Source organism: Hypanus sabinus, chromosome 20, assembly GCF_030144855.1.
Source record: "Hypanus sabinus isolate sHypSab1 chromosome 20, sHypSab1.hap1, whole genome shotgun sequence".
Lineage (NCBI taxonomy): Eukaryota > Metazoa > Chordata > Chondrichthyes > Myliobatiformes > Dasyatidae > Hypanus > Hypanus sabinus.
The window spans coordinates 43,738,828-43,744,593 of record NC_082725.1 but is presented as its reverse complement, the minus strand read 5'-3'; the positions used below and the strand labels follow the sequence as shown (position 1 = coordinate 43,744,593).

The following is a 5,766-nucleotide window of genomic DNA, read 5'->3' as shown; positions in this document are numbered from 1 at the left end:
GACCTTGAAAACCTAGGTCAAATGCCATCTGTCCTATTTACCTAAGGAGTTCTCCTCCCTAACCCTGACCACAGTTTATATACCACCAGAATATGACTATAATCAAGCGCTTGAGATGTAGCATGATGCCCTTTCCAAACAAGAAACAGTCCTTTATGACACATTTCAAATCATAGTTGGGGACTTCAACCAGGCTTGTTTGATGAAGACACTGCCCAATTTCCATCAGCATATAACCCGTTGCACTAGAGGTCCCAATCTGTTAGACCACTGTTATACTAAGATCAGGAAAACCTACCGTTCCATGCCTAGTCTGCATTCAAGAAAATCTTGTCTGTCCTTCTCCTTTCATACAGACAGAGGCTAAAGAGCAAAGCTCCAGAGGTTAGGACAACAAAGTGTTTGTTGCTGTGGCGGAGGAGTGGCTACGGGATTGCTTTGTGTTGGTGGACAGGGCTGCGTTCAAGATCTCATTTGTGGATCTGAATGAAAACATCATGCTTGGCATGGACAGTATTAAAGCAGTTGTAGGCAAGGGTGACTTCACAAATTCATTCAAACTCTTCCCGAACCAGAAGCCCTTGATGAACCATGAGATCTGCGATCTGCTATGGGAGATGTTAGAGGCATTCACGTCTGGTGACCAAGAAAATTACAAAAAGTCCAAATGCGGTCTCCGGAAAGACATCTCATGGACAAAATGGAAATTCTAGATTAAATTTGAATCAACAAAGGATGCTAGACAGCTGTGGCAGAGCTTGAATACTATCACCTCTTATAAGGTTAAATGAAGTGATGAAGGCAACAACAGGGCCCTGCTTCCAGATGAGCTCAGCAGCTTTTATACTTGCCTTGACTGTCCAAATATAGTGGAACCATCATTAACTCCCACAGCCCCGATGATGCAGTGCTTTCCATCTCTGAGGCCAACTTGACAGCAGCCTTCAGGATGGTGAACCCACAAGAACAACTGGCCCAGATAGGGTAGCTGGTTAAGTACTAAAGACCTGTGCTGATTGATTGGCTGGAGTGTTCACAGAAATCTCACTTTGGCAGTCTGAACTACCCACCTGCTTCAATTATACAGGTGCCTAAGAAGAATGTGGTAACCTGACAAGTATTTCGAGAGGTTGGTGATTTTAGTCAGTTTGGATTGATTTCAGGAGAAGGAAACCAGAGTTCCATGAGTTAATCCTCATCGGAGGATCTGTGTTGGAGAGGGTCTGCAACATTAACTTCCCCGGTGTTATTATTTTGGAGATCCTATCCTGGGCCCAGCACATTACTGCATTTATGAAGAAAGCATGGTAGCGCCTTTCCTTACTTAGGAGTCTGCGAAGATTCGGCATGACATCTAAAACTTGGATAACCTTCTAAATATTCATGGCGGAGAGTATATTGACAAGTTGCATTGCAGCCTAGTATGAAAGCACCAGTGCTCTTGAGTGGAAAACCCTACGAAAAATAGTGGATATTGCCCAGTCCGTCATGAATGAAGCCCTCCCCACCACTGAGCACATCTACATGAAGCGTTGAAGCAAGAAAGGAGCATCCATCATCAGGGACACACATCTTCCAGCAGATGCTCTCTTTTTGCCGCTGCCATCATGAAAAAGGTGCAGGAGCCTCAGGACTCACACCACCAGGTTCAGAACAGTTAGTATCCCTCAACCATCAGGTTCTTGAACCAAAGGGGATAATGTCAATCAACTCCACTTGCCCCATCATTGAAATGTTCCTACAACCTATGGACTCACTCCCAAGGACTTATCATCTCATATTCTTGATACTTATTGCTTATTTATTTATTATTATTATTTCTATCTTTTTGTATTTGCAGTTGTCTTTTGCACACTGGTTGGACACACAAGATGGTGTAGTCCTTCATTGATTTTATTATGGATAATAGTCAATTATGGATTTATTGAATATGCTCACAAGAAAATGAATCTCAGAGTTGTATATGACATATGTAACTTGATAATAAATTTATTTTGTACTTTAATATACACACCATTAATACTGTACAATATTGCAATATTTAGAAAAGATCTGAAGAATTTAAGAAATCGTAAAGTAATGCATATTAATGACATTGTAATACATTTGAGGCCCTTTATAGGTAATAATATAAACAAAATAATGTATCTGGGTAAGTGTTCTTATTATACTATAATTTCTGAATTTTTATGGTAATTTATTATAGAATGGATATTTCATTAAAAATAATAAATATATGTATTTCTATGGTCTCCCAAAGATTACATCACTGTATTTTAATAAGGATGCATCTCTGAGCTTCATCTATATTAACAAAGTGTTACACTTAGGAGCAGGCTGGTGTTCCACATAAGTGTTCCGCCACTACTGATACCAAGGTTACTATAGCCACCTTTACAGTATGGGCAATGATGGAGTCACTCTATTGATTCAAGAGTAGATATAGAGTCATGCAATGTTGAAATGGACTCCATGCTGCTAATCAAGCACCCAACCATAGTAATCCCATTTACCAGCATTTGGTTCATAGTCTCCTGTGTCTTGGCAGTCCAGATGTTTGTCTTATTGATATCAAGTTCCCTCCTTCAGGCAGTGCATTCCAGATTGCAATCACCCTCTCAGTTCTTTCTCTATCTTTTACCTCTACCTTAATCCTCTGCCCTCTACTTTTAGACATCTCTCTCATGGTGAAGAGTATTTTACTCTCTACTCTTTCTGTTCCCCTCTAATTTTCTACATCTCAGCCATGTTCCCTTCAGCCTCACCTACTCCAAGGAAAATATACCCAACATCTGGTAATAAGCACAAGAGATTCTGAAGATCCTGGAAATCCAGAGCAACACACACAAAATGCAGAAGGAGGATCAGGCAGGATCTGTGGAACTGTGAAGCCTAGACTCTTCATCAGGACTGGAAAGGAAGGGGAAGAGGCAGAATATGAAGATGTGGGGAGGGGAAGGAGCACAAGCTAAACGGTGGTAGATGAAGCCAGATGGGTGGGGGAGGAAGTAAGAAGCAGGGAAATGATTGATGTAATAGGTAGAAGAAGGAATGTGATAGGAGAGGAGAGCGGACCATAGCAAAAGGGAAGAGAGGAGGAGCACCGGGGGATGTGTAGGCGAGGAGAAGAGGTAAGAGGCCAGACTAGGGAATAGAAGAAGAGTCGGGGGGGGGGGGGTGGGGGGAATTACCGGAATGTGAAATTGATGTTCATGCCATCAGGTTGGAGGCTATCTATATGGAATCTGAGGTGTTGCTTTTCCAACCTGAGAGTGGCCTCATAGCAGAAGAGGAGGCTGTGGGCTGACAAGTCGGAATGGGAATGGGGTTAGGAATTAAAATGGTTGGCCACCGGGAAATTCCACTTTTTGCAGATGGAGCCGAGGTACTCGACAAAACGGTCCCCCAATTTACATTGGGTCTCGCCAACGCAGAGGAGGCCGCATCAGGAGCGTGGGATACAGGGGTCGACCCCGCCAGATTCACAGATGAAGTGTTGCCTCATTGGGAAGGGCTGCTTGGGGCAAGGGAGGAGGTGAATGGGCAGTGGTAACAGTTCAGTCACTTGCAGGGATACTTGCAGAAGGGAGATTACTGGGGAGGACAAATAGACAAGGGAATCACTGAGGGTGTGATGCACCATCAATAACTCTCGGAGACGGGAGGCGAACAATAAGCTTTCATTAGCAACAGAAGAGACCACAACATTCTGGAGACTGAGGGAGCAGTGCCTCCAATCGCCTTTATCCAGGGTCTGTGGGAGGAGCCATAGGAGCAGTCAGCAGAGGGGCGAGTCCAGACAGGTATACAGGTATACATAGTTTACCACATTCACCCCCCCCCCCACTTTGTTTTATAAGAGAGTCCCACGGGGCAAAGTTTCTTACAAGTATATTTACAGGTTAAGTCTATTAGGCAGTCGAGTCTGTCACTGTGATCTACGTAGCTTTGAAAAGAGAGCAAAAAGGATTTCAATCAAAGGGAATATTGCTGCAGGAAAATCTACTTTTGTTTGAATTTTGGGACAAAGCAGTGATGAGTGGGAAGTTGTTCTGGAACCTATTGCGAAATGGTGTAACGTACAAACCAATGAAAATGAATTCCAGGAACTTACAACATCCCAGAAGAGTGGTGGCAATCTCCTCCAGATGCGTTATGACAAACCAAGTAGATGGGCATACACATTTCAAACTTACGCTTGTCTGAGTAGAGTTCGGGCACAGCTTAAGCCTTTTTCTTCCAAAATTCAGGAAGCAGAACATCCTATACAGTTCTTTGAAAGATCTGTATACAGTGACAGGTATGTACTTGCCTCATCTTTGTTTGAATCTGGAAACCTACCAAGATTGGCATGCTTGGGTATTGAATCAATTTGGTTCAGAAATCGAATTGGATGCCATAATCTACCTATGAGCAACTCCGGAAAAATGTATGGAGTGACTTCATCTGAGAGGCCGTGAGGAGGAACAAGGAATTGAGTTGGAGTATCTAGAGAAATTATGGCTTCAAAACCAAACAATGAAGGTTGACTTTGAATACTTGAAGGAGATTCCTATTTTGGTGCTAGATGTTAATGAAGATTTTAAGAATGACAAGATTAAACAAGAGGACATTTTAGAAAAGGTGAAGGCATTCCTGCAGACATTACAGCAGAAGGAAACTGATAACAAACTTGAATGTTTTGCACTGACTTTTATCTGTTGCTAATAAAATTGATGCACCATCAATAACTCTCGGAGATGGGAGGTGAACGATAGGCTTTTATTAGCAACAGAAGAGACCACAACATCTTGGAGACTGAGGGAGGAGCAGTGCCTCCAATCGCCTTTATACAGGGGTCTGTGGGAGGACCCCTGTGACCCACAGGAGCAGTCAGCAGAGGGGCGTGTCCAGACAGGTATACAGGTATACATAGTTTACCACAGGGTGCAAGCCCTGTGGAAAGTGGGGAGTAGTGGGGGGGGGTGCGAATGAAATATACCCTGACTCAGTATTGATCCAGATTTTTAACAAAATGTCCTTTGAGCATTGCGTCTTTGGATGAGTATAGCTACTTACAGTATTTTGCATGTGATGCTAAGGGCTTGGTTCTGTAACCTAGGGCTGTGAAGGCCCAAAATCCCACTGTTACCATCCTCTGTACCTTCACCTGTATCTTTTAAAGGAACAGATGGCTGAAATAATAACTGACCACTGATCACCCAGACAGGTTAGTCAGAGGGTTTCAGGATACCGCTTTGCCTTGAATTCATCAACTTCTACTTAAAATTTTACATGATTGCATACAAAAACTTGCTGGAAGTACAAGCACTACATGACAGGACTACAATGAAAAGACAATTTAGAAATTACAATTTCATTGCATCAGCTGAGGCACTGTGGGGTCGGTGGGGAAGTCGTCTGTTATCTCAATGTGCCTAAGATGTATTGAGATAAATTCTTAGCAAAAAAAAATCAAGTATATGATCTGTATTATTACATACATTTCTTATATGTGCCAATTTCCTGGGCTAAGGTCCAGAAGCAGTTGCTGACCTTTAAATTTTGATTTCCTTCTGAATGTGTCTTCAGTCTGTTTTTATGAACATCATTCTGTGTGTGAACTTTGTTTTTTTAATTCTTGTGACCAGTTTTTTTGCACGAACTATCAAACTATTTCTTCTACCGCTCTTCCTAGTCCTTTTGAAACGTCCGACAGACATTGTTTGGCTTTGCAAAATATATCTCTTTGAAAAATATTCACTTGAGGCACAACAATTTTCCTTT

General features: G+C 42.3%; 1 pseudogene; it reads left to right on the top strand.

Annotated features, from left to right (window-relative positions):
• The first annotated feature begins 3,990 nt into the window (after positions 1–3,990).
• Positions 3,991–4,707, top strand: LOC132378209 (deoxycytidine kinase 2-like; annotated as a pseudogene).
• Positions 4,708–5,766: the final 1,059 nt, after the last annotated feature.